At 41.8% G+C, this 15,621-nt stretch overlaps 1 protein-coding gene across 5 annotated transcripts in view; it reads right to left on the minus strand.

The window, feature by feature from the left end:
- Gsta6 (glutathione S-transferase alpha 6) overlaps nucleotides 1-15,621 on the minus strand; it is a 57,884-nt gene that overhangs the window by 40,613 nt on the left and 1,650 nt on the right. Inside the window, exon 1 of one of the 5 annotated variants that reach the window (XM_087567234.1) lies at nucleotides 12,107-12,248. The exons of 3 other annotated variants lie outside the window; for them this stretch is intronic. The gene's annotated coding sequence lies outside the window, so the exon portion shown is untranslated. Of the gene's footprint in view, nucleotides 1-12,106; nucleotides 12,249-15,621 lie in introns of those variants that run through there. One more of the 5 variants, XM_087567239.1, reaches the window with a different exon arrangement.

A 15,621-nucleotide genomic window follows, 5' to 3' on the forward strand; every position in this document is an offset into this window, starting at 1 on the left:
CTTCCCACTCTCTTCCTATCTATTCAGTATAATACTTGGAAGTCCTAGCAAGAGCAATTAAACAACGAAAAGAGGCCAAAGGGATACAAATTGGAAAAGAAGTCAAAATATCACTATTTGCAGATGATATGATAGTATACTTAAGTTACTCCAAATATTCCACCAGAGATCTCCTACAGCTCATAAACAACTTCAGCAAAGTGGCTGGATATAAAATTAACTCAAACAAATCAGTAGCCTTCCTCTACACAAAAGAGAAACTAGCCGAGAAAGAAATTAGGGAAACTACACCCTTCATAATAGTCCCAAATAATATAAAATACCTCGGTGTGACTTTAACCAAGCAAGTGAAAGATCTGTATGATAAGAACTTCAAGTCTCTGAAGAAAGAAATTGAAGAAGATCTCAGAAGATGGAAAGATCTTCCATGCTCATGGATCGGAGGATTAATATGGTAAAAATTGCCATCTTGTTGAAAGCAATCTACAGATTCAATGCAACCCCATCAAAATCCCAAGTCAATTCTTCTCAGAGTTAAAAACAGCAATTTTCAAGTTCATTTGGAATAACAAAAAACCCAAGATAGCAAAAACTCTTCTCAACAATAAAAGAACTTCTGGGGGAATGACCATCCCTACCCTCAAGTTGTATTACAGAGCAATAGTGATAAAAACTGTATGATTTTGTAGACAGGCATGTAGATTAATGGAATAGAATTGAAGATCCTGAAATGAAACCACACATCTATGGTCACTTGATCTTTGACAAAGGAGCTAAAACCATCCAGTGGAAGAAGACAGGATTTTCAACAAATGGTGCTGGTTCAACTGGTGGTCAGCATGTAGAATGCAAATCTATCCATTCTTATCGCCTTGTACAAAGCTCAAGTCCAAATGAATCAAAGACCTCCACATAAAAACAGATACACTGAAATAGAAGAGAGAGTGGGGAAGAGCCTTGAACACAGCACAGGTGAAAATTTCCTGAACAGAACACCAATGGCTTATGCTCTAAGATCAAGAATTGACCTCATAAAATTGCAAAGTTTCCATAAGGGAAAGTACACTGTCATTAGGACAAAATGGCAACCAACAGGTTGGGCAAGATCTTTACCAACCCAACAACTGATAGAGGGCTAATATCCAATATATACAAAGAACTCAAGAAATAAGACTCCAGAGAGTCAAATAACCCTATTAAAAATGGGGTATAGAGCTAAACAAAGAATTCTCAATTGAAGAATATTGAATGTCTGAGAAGCACCTAAAGAAATGTTCAATATCCTTAGTCATCAGGGGAATACAAATCAAATCAACTCTGAGATTCCACATCACACCACCCAGAATGGATGAGATAAAAAACTCAGGTGACAGCAGGTGCTGGCGAGGATGTGGAGAAAGAGGAACACTCAACCATTGCTGGAGGAACTGCAAGCTGGTAAAACCACTTTGGAAATCAGTCTGGCAGTTCCTCAGAAAATTGGAAATAGTTCCATCTGAAGACCCAGCTATATAACTCCTGGGCATATATCCAAAAAGATTTTCCAACATGGAACAAAGACGCATGCTTCAATATGTTCATCGTAGCCTTATTTATAATAGCCAGAAGCTGGAAAGAACCCAGATGCCCTTCAAAAGAGGAATGGATACAGAAAATGTGGTACATTTACACAATGGAATACTACTCAGCTATTAAAAACAATGACTACATGAAATTCATAGGCAAATGGAATGAACTAGAAAATATCATCCTGACCGCCGGAACCTGAAGGAAACAGACCGGATAAACAGTTCTCTGCACCCAAATCCCGTGGGAGGGAGAGCTAAACCTTCAGAGAGGCAGACACGCCTGGGAAACCAGAAGAGACTGCACTCTGAACACACATCTCGGACGCCAGAGGAAAACACCAAACGCCATCTGGAACCCTGGTGCACTGAAGTTCCCAGAAAGGGCGGCGCAGATCTTCCTGATTGCTGCCGCCGCAGAGAGCTCGTGGGCAGCACCCCGCAAGCAAACTTGAGCCTTGGGACCACAGGTAAGACCAACTTTTCTGCTGCAAGAGACCTGCCTGGTGAACTCGGGACACACAGAGGCAGAATTCCTCTAGGACCGGGCACGTCCTGTGTTTACCAGGAGTCCCACACCCGCAGAACCCGGCCCGTAGCAGCTCTCTGCTCCCAGACCCCATGGGAGAGAGACCTCACAGCCTGGTCAGGTGGGCACTCCTGAGGCTGCAGAGCGGAAGAGACCACCAACACTGCCCACCCCTGCCCACATCCCTGGCCCAAGAGGAAACTGTATAAGGCCTCTGGGTTCCCGTGGGGGAGGGCGAGGAGCGGCAGGACCGCTGCATCTGAGACACCACCAGAACCTGAAGGAACAGACCGGATAAGCAGTTCTCTGCACCCAAATCCCATGGGAGGGAGAGCTAAACCTTCAGAGAGGCAGACACGCCTGGGAAACCAGAAGAGACTGCACTCTGCACACATCTCGGACGCCAGAGGAAAACACCAAACGCCATCTGGAACCCTGGTGCACGGAAGCTCCAGGAAACGGCGGCACAGGTCTTCCTGGTTGCTGCCGCCGCAGAGAGCTCGTGGGCAGCACCCCGCGAGCGAACTTGAGCCTCGGGACCACAGGTAAGACCAACTTTTCTGCTGCAAGTGACCTGCCTGGTTAACTCAAGACACAGGCCCACAGGAACAGCTGAAGACCTGTAGAGAGGAAAAACTACACGCCCGAAAGCAGAACACTCTGTCCCCATAACTGGCTGAAAGAAAACAGGAAAACAGGTCTACAGCACTCCTGACACACAGGCTTATAGGACAGTCTAGCCACTGTCAGAAATAGCAGAACAAAGTAGCACTAGAGATAATCTGATGGCGAGAGGCAAGCACAGGAACCCAAGCAACAGAAACCAAGACTACATGGCATCATCGGAGCCCAATTCTCCCACCAAAACAAACATGGAATATCCAAACACACCAGAAAAGCAAGATCTAGTTTCAAAATCATATTTGATCATGATGCTGGAGGACTTCAAGAAAGACGTGAAGAAATCCCTTAGAGAAACACAGGAAAACATTAATAAACAAGTAGAAGCCTACAGAGAGGAATCGCAAAAATCCCTGAAAGAATTCCAGGAAAACACAATCAAACAGTTGAAGGAATTAAAAATGGAAATAGAAGCAATCAAGAAAGAACACATGGAAACAACCCTGGATATAGAAAACCAAAAGAAGAGACAAGGAGCTGTAGATACAAGCTTCACCAACAGAATACAAGAGATGGAAGAGAGAATCTCAGGAGCAGAAGATTCCATAGAAATCATTGACTCAACTGTCAAAGATAATGTAAAGCAGAAAAAGCTACTGGTCCAAAACATATAGGAAATCCAGGACTCAATGAGAAGATCAAACCTAAGGATAATAGGTATAGAAGAGAGTGAAGACTCCCAGCTCAAAGGACCAGTAAATATCTTCAACAAAATCATAGAAGAAAACTTCCCTAACCTAAAAAAGGAGATACCCATAGGCATACAAGAAGCCTACAGAACTCCAAATAGATTGGACCAGAAAAGAAACACCTCCCGTCACATAATAGTCAAAACACCAAACGCACAAAATAAAGAGAAGAATATTAAAAGCAGTAAGGGAAAAAGGTCAAGTAACATATAAAGGCAGACCTATCAGAATCACACCAGACTTTTCGCCAGAAACTATGAAGGCCAGAAGATCCTGGACTGATGTCATACAGACCCTAAGAGAACACAAATGCCAGCCCAGGTTACTGTATCCTGCAAAACTCTCAATTAACATAGATGGAGAAACCAAGATATTCCATGACAAAACCAAATTTACACAATATCTTTCTACAAATCCAGCACTACAAAGGATAATAAAGGGTAAAGCCCAACATAAGGAGGCAAGCTATACCCTAGAAGAAGCAAGAAACTAATTGTCTTGGCAACAAAACAAAGAGAATGAAAGCACACAAACATAACCTCACATCCAAATATGAATATAACAGGAAGCAATAATCACTATTCCTTAATATCTCTCAACATCAATGGCCTCAACTCCCCAATAAAAAGACATAGATTAACAAACTGGATACGCAATGAGGACCCTGCATTCTGCTGCCTACAGGAAACACACCTCAGAGACAAAGACAGACACTACCTCAGAGTGAAAGGCTGGAAAACAACTTTCCAAGCAAATGGTCAGAAGAAGCAAGCTGGAGTAGCCATTCTAATATCAAATAAAATCAATTTTCAATTAAAAGTCATCAAAAAAGATAAGGAAGGACACTTCATATTCATCAAAGGAAAAATCCACCAAGATGAACTCTCAATCCTCATCTTCGATTGGTTTATATACAAGTGTGCAATTTCTAGGCTTGAAAGTAAAATGATGCTATCTGGTGCTGGATAGAGGAGCCTTATTTTTTATTATGGCAGCTTGCTATTTTTGTAACATGGTGATTTGGTTGAACACAATAAAGTACAGTAGTAACTGATCTCCCCCTCTTCCTGGATGAGTGAGGAGATGATTAAATGTTGATGTCAGCATCCATGAGCATATTCAGATGAGCTTCTGCTTCTGTTGAAAAGGATGCTGTGTTTGATTGTGGTCCGAAGCTTTGAAGCACTACTTGGCATCTCCTTCCTTGGAGGTCTCACTGTTTAAACATAACAGATTTGATAGCTTGTTGGTAAGGTGAGGTCCAGCTTGTCTCCACTAGGTCATCTTCATGTGAATCCGGTGGTTATACGGTTTTGTTCTAGGGATATTTCATTTTTTTAATAACGGTTTTAGCTGACATTCATGGAGAGAATGAATCCTTAGAACTGTGCCACTAGTGAAAGGAAATCCTGTCTAGAGTATGTTTCTTTACAAAGCTGTGTCACACCATCCTTTGGGCCCTCTGCTGGAAAAGTAGAATCAAGTCTCAAATAATGCCTTTTAAATTGTATCCTCTAGTATTATAGATGTAGGACAGTACTGTATCATACCTCTGTGGATGTAAAATAGCTTGTACCTGCTTTATGATACGTAGTAGTGACCGTGCTTTATCAGAGCTGTTTTTAATGATGTTGCTCAGAATGTTTTCTTTCCAGATGATGATTGAGAAGCTAATTTAAAAAAAAAATGGTGCCAGGTACCACAAGAGTAACAGAACTGTGCTGTTTTCTCGGGTTTTGTTTTTTTACTTTTTTTTTTTTTTTTAATGGAGTGTGCTGGATGTCTCTACAGTTTTGTTCAGATGACTGCAGAACCTGGAAAAGCTGTTGCTGCTGTTGATGCATAACACACTGCTATTATTGGTCTTTTTATATAAATATAAATATATATATACAGATATATAATTTGAATTTTTTGAAACTTTACCTGTGCTGTCAACTTTCGAAAAAAGTATCCCCGTTTACTGTGTTGAGTTGGCACTGTACAGAAATTAACAGCCATATTGGTCTAGAAATGTTGAACTTAAGTTTTTTCCATTTGTACAGGGGTAACACACTGTATTAAATATGTAAGGTCTTATATACGTGGGTTTGATTACAAAAACTAATAAAGTATTCTCTAAATTAAAAAAAAAAGAAGAGAGAGAAGGCTCAAAAAAAAATGGAAATAGAAGCAATCAAGAAAGAACACATGGAAACAACCCTGGATATAGAAAACCAAAAGAAGAGACAAGGAGCTGTAGATACAAGCTTCACCAACAGAATACAAGAGATGGAAGAGAGAATCTCAGGAGCAGAAGATTCCATAGAAATCATTGACTCAACTGTCAAAGATAATGTAAAGCAGAAAAAGCTACTGGTCCAAAACATATAGGAAATCCAGGACTCAATGAGAAGATCAAACCTAAGGATAATAGGTATAGAAGAGAGTGAAGACTCCCAGCTCAAAGGACCAGTAAATATCTTCAACAAAATCATAGAAGAAAACTTCCCTAACCTAAAAAAGGAGATACCCATAGGCATACAAGAAGCCTACAGAACTCCAAATAGATTGGACCAGAAAAGAAACACCTCCCGTCACATAATAGTCAAAACACCAAACGCACAAAATAAAGAGAAGAATATTAAAAGCAGTAAGGGAAAAAGGTCAAGTAACATATAAAGGCAGACCTATCAGAATCACACCAGACTTTTCGCCAGAAACTATGAAGGCCAGAAGATCCTGGACTGATGTCATACAGACTCTAAGAGAACACAAGTGCCAGCCCAGGTTACTGTATCCTGCAAAACTCTCAATTAACATAGATGGAGAAACCAAGATATTCCATGACAAAACCAAATTTACACAATATCTTTCTACAAATCCAGCACTACAAAGGATAATAAAGGGTAAAGCCCAACATAAGGAGGCAAGCTATACCCTAGAAGAAGCAAGAAACTAATTGTCTTGGCAACAAAACAAAGAGAATGAAAGCACACAAACATAACCTCACATCCAAATATGAATATAACAGGAAGCAATAATCACTATTCCTTAATATCTCTCAACATCAATGGCCTCAACTCCCCAATAAAAAGACATAGATTAACAAACTGGATACGCAATGAGGACCCTGCATTCTGCTGCCTACAGGAAACACACCTCAGAGACAAAGACAGACACTACCTCAGAGTGAAAGGCTGGAAAACAACTTTCCAAGCAAATGGTCAGAAGAAGCAAGCTGGAGTAGCCATTCTAATATCAAATAAAATCAATTTTCAATTAAAAGTCATCAAAAAAGATAAGGAAGGACACTTCATATTCATCAAAGGAAAAATCCACCAAGATGAACTCTCAATCCTAAATATCTATGCCCCAAATACAAGGGCACCTACATATGTAAAAGAAACCTTACTAAAGCTCAAAACACACATTGCACCTCACACAATAATAGTGGGAGATTTCAACACCCCACTCTCATCAATGGACAGATCATGGAAACAGAAATTAAACAGAGATGTAGACAGACTAAGAGAAGTCATGAGCCAAATGGACTTAACAGATATTTATAGAACATTCTATCCTAAAGCAAAAGGATATACCTTCTTCTCAGCTCCTCATGGTACTTTCTCCAAAATTGACCATATAATTGGTCAAAAAACGGGCCTCAACAGGTACAGAAAGATAGAAATAATCCCATGCGTGCTATCGGACCACCACGGCCTAAAACTGGTCTTCAATAACAATAAGGGAAGAATGCCCACCTATACATAGAAATTGAACAATGCTCTACTCAATGATAACCTGGTCAAGGAAGAAATAAAGAAAGAAATTAAAAACTTTTTAGAATTTAATGAAAATGAAGGTACAACATACCCAAACTTATGGGACACAATGAAAGCTGTGCTAAGAGGAAAACTCATAGCGCTGAGTGCCTGCAGAAAGAAACAGGAAAGAGCATATGTCAGCAGCTTGACAGCACACCTAAAAGCTCTAGAACAAAATGAAGCAAATACACCCAGGAGGAGTAGAAGGCAGGAAATAATCAAACTCAGAGCTGAAATCAACCAAGTAGAAACAAAAAGGACCATAGAAAGAATCAACAGAACCAAAAGTTGGTTCTTTGAGAAAATCAACAAGATAGATAAACCCTTAGCCAGACTAACGAGAGGACACAGAGAGTGTGTCCAAATTAACAAAATCAGAAATGAAAAGGGAGACATAACTACAGATTCAGAGGAAATTCAAAAAATCATCAGATCTTACTATAAAAGCCTATATTCAACAAAACTTGAAAATCTACAGGAAATGGACAATTTCCTAGACAGATACCAGGTACCGAAGTTAAATCAGGAACAGATAAACCAGTTAAACAACCCCATAACTCCTAAGGAAATAGAAGCAGTCATTAAAGGTCTCCCAACCAAAAAGAGCCCAGGTCCAGACGGGTTTAGTGCAGAATTCTATCAAATCTTCATAGAAGACCTCATACCAATATTATCCAAACTATTCCACAAAATTGAAACAGATGGATCACTCCCGAATTCCTTCTATGAAGCCACAATTACTCTTATACCTAAACCACACAAAGACCCAACAAAGAAAGAGAACTTCAGACCAATTTCCCTTATGAATATCGACGCAAAAATACTCAATAAAATTCTGGCAAACCAAATCCAAGAGCACATCAAAACAATCATCCACCATGATCAAGTAGGCTTCATCCCAGGCATGCAGGGATGGTTTAATATACGGAAAACCATCAACGTGACCCATTATATAAACAAACTGAAAAAACAAAACCACATGATCATTTCATTAGATGCTGAGAAAGCATTTGACAAAATTCAACACCCCTTCATGATAAAAGTCCTGGAAAGAATAGGAATTCAAGGCCCATACCTAAACATAGTAAAAGCTATATACAGCAAACCAGTTGCTAACATTAAACTAAATGGAGAGAAACTTGAAGCAATCCCACTAAAATCAGGGCCTAGACAAGGCTGCCCACTCTCTCCCTACTTATTCAATATAGTTCTTGAAGTTCTAGCCAGAGCAATCAGACAACAAAAGGAGATCAAGGGGATACAGATCGGAAAAGAAGAAGTCAAAATATCACTATTTGCAGATGATATGTTAGTATATTTAAGTGATCCCAAAAGTTCCACCAGAGAACTACTAAAGCTGATAAACAACTTCAGCAAAGTGGCTGGGTATAAAATTAACTCAGATAAATCAGTAGCCTTCCTCTACACAAAAGAGAAACAAGCCGAGAAAGAAATTAGGGAAACGACACCCTTCAAAATAGACCCAAATAATACCAAGTACCTCGGTGTGACTTTAACCAAGCAAGTAAAAGATCTGTACAATAAGAAGTTCAAGACACTGAGGAAAGAAATTGAAGAAGACCTCAGAAGATGGAAAGATCTCCCATGCTCATGGATTGGCAGGATTAATATAGTAAAAATGGCCATTTTACCAAAAGCGATCTACAGATTCAATGCAATCCCCATCAAAATACCAATCCAATTCTTCAAAGAGTTAGACAGAACAATTTGCAAATTCATCTGGAATAACAAAAAACCCAGGATAGCTAAAGCTATCCTCAACAATAAAAGGACTTCAGGGGGAATCACTATCCCTGAACTCAAGCAGTATTACAGAGCAATAGTGATAAAAACTGCATGGTATTGGTACAGAGACAGACAGATAGACCAATGGAATAGAATTGAAGACCCAGAAATGAACCCACACACCTATGGTCACTTGATTTTTGACAAAGGAGCCAAAACCATCCAATGGAAAAAAGATAGCATTTTCAGCAAATGGTGCTGGTTCAACTGGAGGTCAACATGTAGAAGAATGCAGATCGATCCATGCTTATCACCCTGTACAAAGGTTAAGTCCAAGTGGATCAAGGACTTCCACATCAAACCAGACACACTCAAACTAATAGAAGAAAAACTAGGGAAGCATCTGGAACACATGGGCACTGGAAAAAATTTCCTGAACAAAACACCAATGGCTTATGCTCTAAGATCAAGAATCGACAAATGGGATCTCATAAAACTGCAAAGCTTCTGTAAGGCAAAGGACACTGTGGTTAGGACAAAACGGCAACCAACAGATTGGGAAAAGATCTTTACCAATCCTACAACAGATAGAGGCCTTATATCCAAAATATACAAAGAACTCAAGAAGTTAGACCGCAGGGAGACAAATAACCCTATTAAAAAATGGGGCTCAGAGCTAAACAAAGAATTCACAGCTGAGGAATGCCGAATGGCTGAGAAACACCTAAAGAAATGTTCAACATCTTTAGTCATAAGGGAAATGCAAATCAAAACAACCCTGAGATTTCACCTCACACCAGTGAGAATGGCTAAGATCAAAAACTCAGATGACAGCAGATGCTGGCGAGGATGCGGAGATAGAGGAACACTCCTCCATTGTTGGTGGGAGTGCAGACTGGTACAACCATTCTGGAAATCAGTCTGGAGGTTCCTCAGAAAATTGGACATTGAACTGCCTGAGGATCCAGCTATACCTCTCTTGGGCATATACCCAAATGATGCCTCAACATATAAAAAAGACACGTGTTCCACTATGTTCATCACAGCCTTATTTATAATAGCCAGAAGCTGGAAAGAACCCAGATGCCCTTCAACAGAGGAATGGATACAGAAAATGTGGTACATCTACACAATGGAATATTACTCAGCTATCAAAAACAACGGCTTTATGAAATTCGTAGGCAAATGGTTGGAACTGGAAAATATCATCCTGAGTGAGCTAACCCAATCACAGAAAGACATACATGGTATGTACTCATTGATAAGTGGCTATTAGCCCAAATGCTTGAATTACCCTAGATGCCTAGAACAAATGAAACTCAAGACGGATGATCAAAATGTGAATGCTTCACTCCTTCTTTAAAAGGGGAACAAGAATACCCTTGGCAGGGAAGAGAGAGGCAAAGATTAAAACAGAGACTGAAGGAACACCCATTCAGAGCCTGCCCCACATGTGGCCCATACATATACAGCCACCCAATTAGACAAGATGGATGAAGCAAAGAAGTGCAGACTGACAGGAGCCGGATGTAGATCACTCCTGAGAGACACAGCCAGAATACAGCAAATACAGAGGCGAATGCCAGCAGCAAACCACTGAACTGAGAATAGGACCCCCGTTGAAGGAATCAGAGAAAGAACTGGAAGAGCTTGAAGGGGCTCGAGACCCCATATGTACAACAGTGCCAAGCAACCAGAGCTTCCAGGGACTAAGCCAATACCTAAAGACTATACATGGACTGACCCTGGACTGTGACCTCATAGATAGCAATGAATATCCTAGGAAGAACACCAGTGGAAGGGGAAGCCCTGGGTCCTGCTAAGACTGAACCCCCAGTGAACTAGACTGTTGGGGGGAGGGCGGCAATGGGGGGAGGGTTGGGAGGGGAACACCCATAGGGAAGGGGAGAGGGGGAGGGGGATGTTTGCCCGGAAACCGGGAAAGGGAATAACACTCGAAATGTATATAAGAAATACTCAAGTTAATAAAAAAAAAAAAAAAAAGAAAGAAAATATCATCCTTAGTGAGGTAACCCAATCAACAAAAATCACAATTAGTATGCAGTCACTAATAAGTGGATATTAGCCTGAAAACTCAAAATGCCCAAGATACAATTCACAGACCACATGAAGCTCAAGAAGAAAGAAGACCAAAGTGTGGATACTTAAGTCCTTCTTAGAAGGGGGAACAAAAATACTCAGAAGAGGAAACATGGAGACAAAGTGTGGGACAGACACTGAAGGAAAGGCCATCCAGAGACTGCCCCACTAGGGATTCATCCCATATACAGATACCAAATTCAGACAATACTGTGGATGCCAAGAATTACATGCTGACAAGAGCCTGATATATCTGTCTCCTGAGAGGCTCCACCAGAACCTGATAAATACAGAGGCAGACGCTCACAGTCAACCATTGAACCAAGAATGGGGTTCCAAAGGAGGAATTAGAGAAAGGACTGCAGGAGTTTGCAACCCCAAAAGAACAACAACAATATAAACCAATCTGACCCCACAGAGTTCCCAGGGACTAAACCACCATTCCAAGAGTACACAGGGATGGACCCATGGCTCCAGTCGCATATGTAACAGAGGATGGCCTTGTTGGGCATCAATGAGAGGAGAGGCCCTTGGTCCTGTCAAAGCTCGACGCCCCAGTGTAGGGGAATGTCAGAGCAGGGAGGTGGGAGGGAGCGGGTGGGTTGGTGTGGGAGCACCCTCATAGAAGCAAGGGGGAATAGGGGGTTTCTGGAGGGGATACAGGGAAAGGGAATAACATTTGAAATGTAAATAAGAAAATATCCATAAAAAGAAAAAAGTCACAAAAACAAAAAAATCCTGTCCTATATACCCACAAAAGAAAAAAAGTCCAAAGGAAGCAGGGCATAGTGTTGCACTCCTTTAATCCCAGCACTCAGGATGCAGAGGCATGTGGATCTCTGTGAGTTCAAGGCCAGCCTGGTCTGTAGAGTGAGTACCAGTATAGTCAGAGCTACATAGTCTCAAAAGCAAAAAAAAAAAAAACAAACTGAAACATTTTTTTTAACCTTTCAAGCAATGCTGATAGCTGGTAGAGAAGGACACACCAACCTAGTCTGTTCTCCGCACTGAACAGGATTACATCTCGTCCTGACCACAGACCTGTGCACACACGAGAAAGCACAATGTGTCCTAAGTGGTGGTATTTCATGGGTCAGGAGTTCTTGTCCCTTCAGTCGATCACATCAGACCTGGAAGACATCTGCCAGCCTGAACACAACGTGCTTGCCTTTTCTTTGAAGTGGGATCCTACCTACGGGGTTAGAGTCATGCAGCTGTTTTCTTACACCCCAGAACTCAGGCTTCTTATCCGTAGTTTATTACTACTCCCTCCATAGCTAGTACAATAGCTTGCAAAGCTTGAGAGATGGCTCTGCTATTAAGAACCCCTGAGTCGGATTCCTAGCACCCTTTATCAGATGGCTCACAACTGCTCGCAATTACAGTTCCCAGGGATCCAGCAACCTCTTCTGGACTCTATGGGCACCCGTACACATACATGAACATTTCTATACACAGACACTGACACAGACATGTAGTTATAAGCATCATGCTCTCCATTCATTTCAATGTTCCCCCAACAGACACCATGGGTTCTTTGAATTCTGGTTTACCCTCTACAACTCTAAATAACAGTGTGACTTTTTTTTTTTTTCTTTTAACAAGGTCTCTCTGAGAGTCTGAGGTTTTCCTACATAAATCATTGTTACATTCTTCCTTCTATTGGCAGTGACTCCAAGCCAACACTGCCTCCACGTGGTAGGTTCTATGCCTACTGAGATCTGCTCCATTTAGTGAATTTCCCTCAAGACTCCCTAGGTACTGAACCACAGGGGATCTGAGGAACTCTGGATTTGAAGCTAGTCCTGGCATTTGAACTAGTTTCTCCCTGCTCATCCTATTCCGTGTTTACAGCCTGCAAAGGCAACTTGCTTCCCAGCCCCCACACAGACGGATCCTCCAGGAAGTCAACATAGCCTTTTAGTGTGTCAGGTTCTGCATTATTTATCCCACAGCCCAGGATAGCACATGGCTCTGTATCAAGAGGCAGCCATTTCTTACAACATTCCCTCAACAGGAAAAACAGACCATCTAATAGTAAGCTAGGGCCACGCTAGTACAGTGACGGTCTTCTTTAGTACTTGGCTGTTTAAACACAATCACTCAAATGATTGCAGTCTCCAGGGGCTGGACAGACGGCTCCACAGTTGAGAGTGCATGCTGTTCCTACAGAGGACCAAAGTTTATTAACTCCAGAGCCAGAGAATCCAGCACCCAGCACCACCCTCTTCTGTCTTCTGGTCTCTATCAACACACACACACACACACACACACACACACACACACACACACACACACGGGGGTTGGGGGTGGAAGCAAATCTATTTTTTGCTGGGAATGCTGAGGGGAATATTAACTCAGGAATTTGCAAATTGTCTGCTGGAGTGGGAATGTGGCATCTCAAGAGAAGAGCATTAGTTGCTCTTATGGTTGCCAAAGTAGAAAATCTAGGTCTTCTTGCTTTACTATCCTAAATTCATATATATTTATATTTTATTGCCCTTTTGAGACTTTAAATTAAACCCTGTTCATCTTTGGCCTTCTCACTATTGAAGGAGCAGGGAGAGGGAGGAGGAAGACACAGTAAGAGAAAGAGAACCCAGGGAAGTGAACAAGTCCATCTGGAAGAGAGGAGAAGGGGGAGGAGGAGGAGGAGGAGGAGGAGGAGGAGGAGGAGGAGGAGGAGGAGGAGGAGGAGGAGGAGGAGGAGATAAAGTAGAGGCACAAGAGATGAGAAATGGTCTAACTGGTAAAAGTACTTGCCCTGGAAGCCCAAAGACCAGCATTCCACCCTTAGATCCTGTGTTGGTGTTAGACCTGAGGGAATGTCTGATTAAAGCAAGATGTATTTAGGAGTGCACAAAGGACTGGCCACAAACTGCCTCCCCCTAAGTTGAGGTTTCAGAGAACAGTCCATCACAGGCTTTTGAGTTCCCTTTTATGGGGAAGGGTTAGGGTTAATAGAAAACAGCCTTGGAATTAATTAGCCATGAGCACCTGGATAGAAGAGTTGGGGGACTCAGGGTTCAAGGCTGCCTGTGACCTGTGACACAGATAAGTGCACGAATACGTCATGTGGAAGGAGCGTCATCACCAACCACCCAAAGTAGTCCTCTGACCACATATGTGAGATGGCTCATGGGAGCTCGCACTTACACACATCTTAATAAACACACAAAAATAATATAAAGGTACAAAGTCTGACAAGTCCAACAATGTGATCTAGTAATAAAGAAACAGAAGCACAGTATATGTAGTAAGCATATGTAGTAAGCAACTGAACGGACTACAGCCTAGTCAACAGACTAGCCAATTGATTACAGCCTGGCTAGTTAATTGTTTATAAATAATCGTTGTTGTTTTTTTTTTAATTTAATTTAACCTTTTACTTATTCACTTCAAATCGTGCTCACTGCTACCCTCCCAGTCACCCTCTCCCACAATTCTTCCCCCATTCTCCTTCCCTCCCCTTCTCTGAGCAGGATGAGGCCTCTCGGGGTGTGGAGACATATATCCCACACCAAGTATCTGCTAGGCTGGGTGCTTCCCCTCCCACTGAGGCCACGTTGTTGTTTGATCGGTAGCTAACTTGACCATTGAACAAACACTTCATGTGAACTCAACTCGAAGTCCAGATTTAGATTCTGCCTGGCAGGCATACACTGCACTTTGAGAATGCACAGGATAAGCTTGCACTTTCAGATAGCTACCGACCCCTGTTTCATCAACTGTGATGATTTGTATAAGCTCAGCCCAGGAGTGGCACTGTTAGAAGGTATGGCCCTGTTGGAATAGGTGTGTCACTGTGGGTGTGGGCTATAAGACCCTCATCCTAAGTGCCCTGAAGCCTTTATTCTGCTATCAGCCTTCAAATAAAGATATAGAACTCTCAGCTCCTCCGGCACCATGCCTGCCTGGATGCTGCCATGTTCTCGCCTTGATGATAATGGACTGAACTTTTGAACCTGTAAGCCAAATGTTGTCCTTAGAAGAGTTGCCTTGGTCATGGTATCTAGTCACAACAGCAAAACCCTAAGACATCAACCAATCAAATTCTCTGCGTTTGACTCCAATTCTCTGCCCTGGTTCCTTAATTCCTGGCTATTGTTTTTCTTTCAAAAACCAACAGAGGAAGTCTAGAGAGATGGCTACACAGAGTACTTGCAGCTCTTGCAGAGGACCTGAGTTTGAATCTCAGCACCTACCTAGTGAGGCATGTATCCCACAAAACACCTCAAACTCCAGCTTGGAGGTACCCGACTTCTTCTGGGCTCCCACCCAAAGCCACACGCACCCCTCCGATGCAAACAAATACAATAAATCGTTAAAAAAAACAATGAAAATGCACATGGGGAGGGTAGTGATTTGTGTGAAATGCTATGCTCTTTTCTTGTGATGAGACTAGAAGCAGGTTGAGATATATATAGGTTAGGGTTTGAAGACATCGGTTACCCAGCTCCCCAACTTCTTAAGGCATAAAGCAAGGGTTAATCCATTTTTACTGA

Source organism: Rattus norvegicus, chromosome 9 (genome assembly GCF_021556685.1).
Source record: "Rattus norvegicus strain SHRSP/BbbUtx chromosome 9, alternate assembly SHRSP_T2T, whole genome shotgun sequence".
Lineage (NCBI taxonomy): Eukaryota > Metazoa > Chordata > Mammalia > Rodentia > Muridae > Rattus > Rattus norvegicus.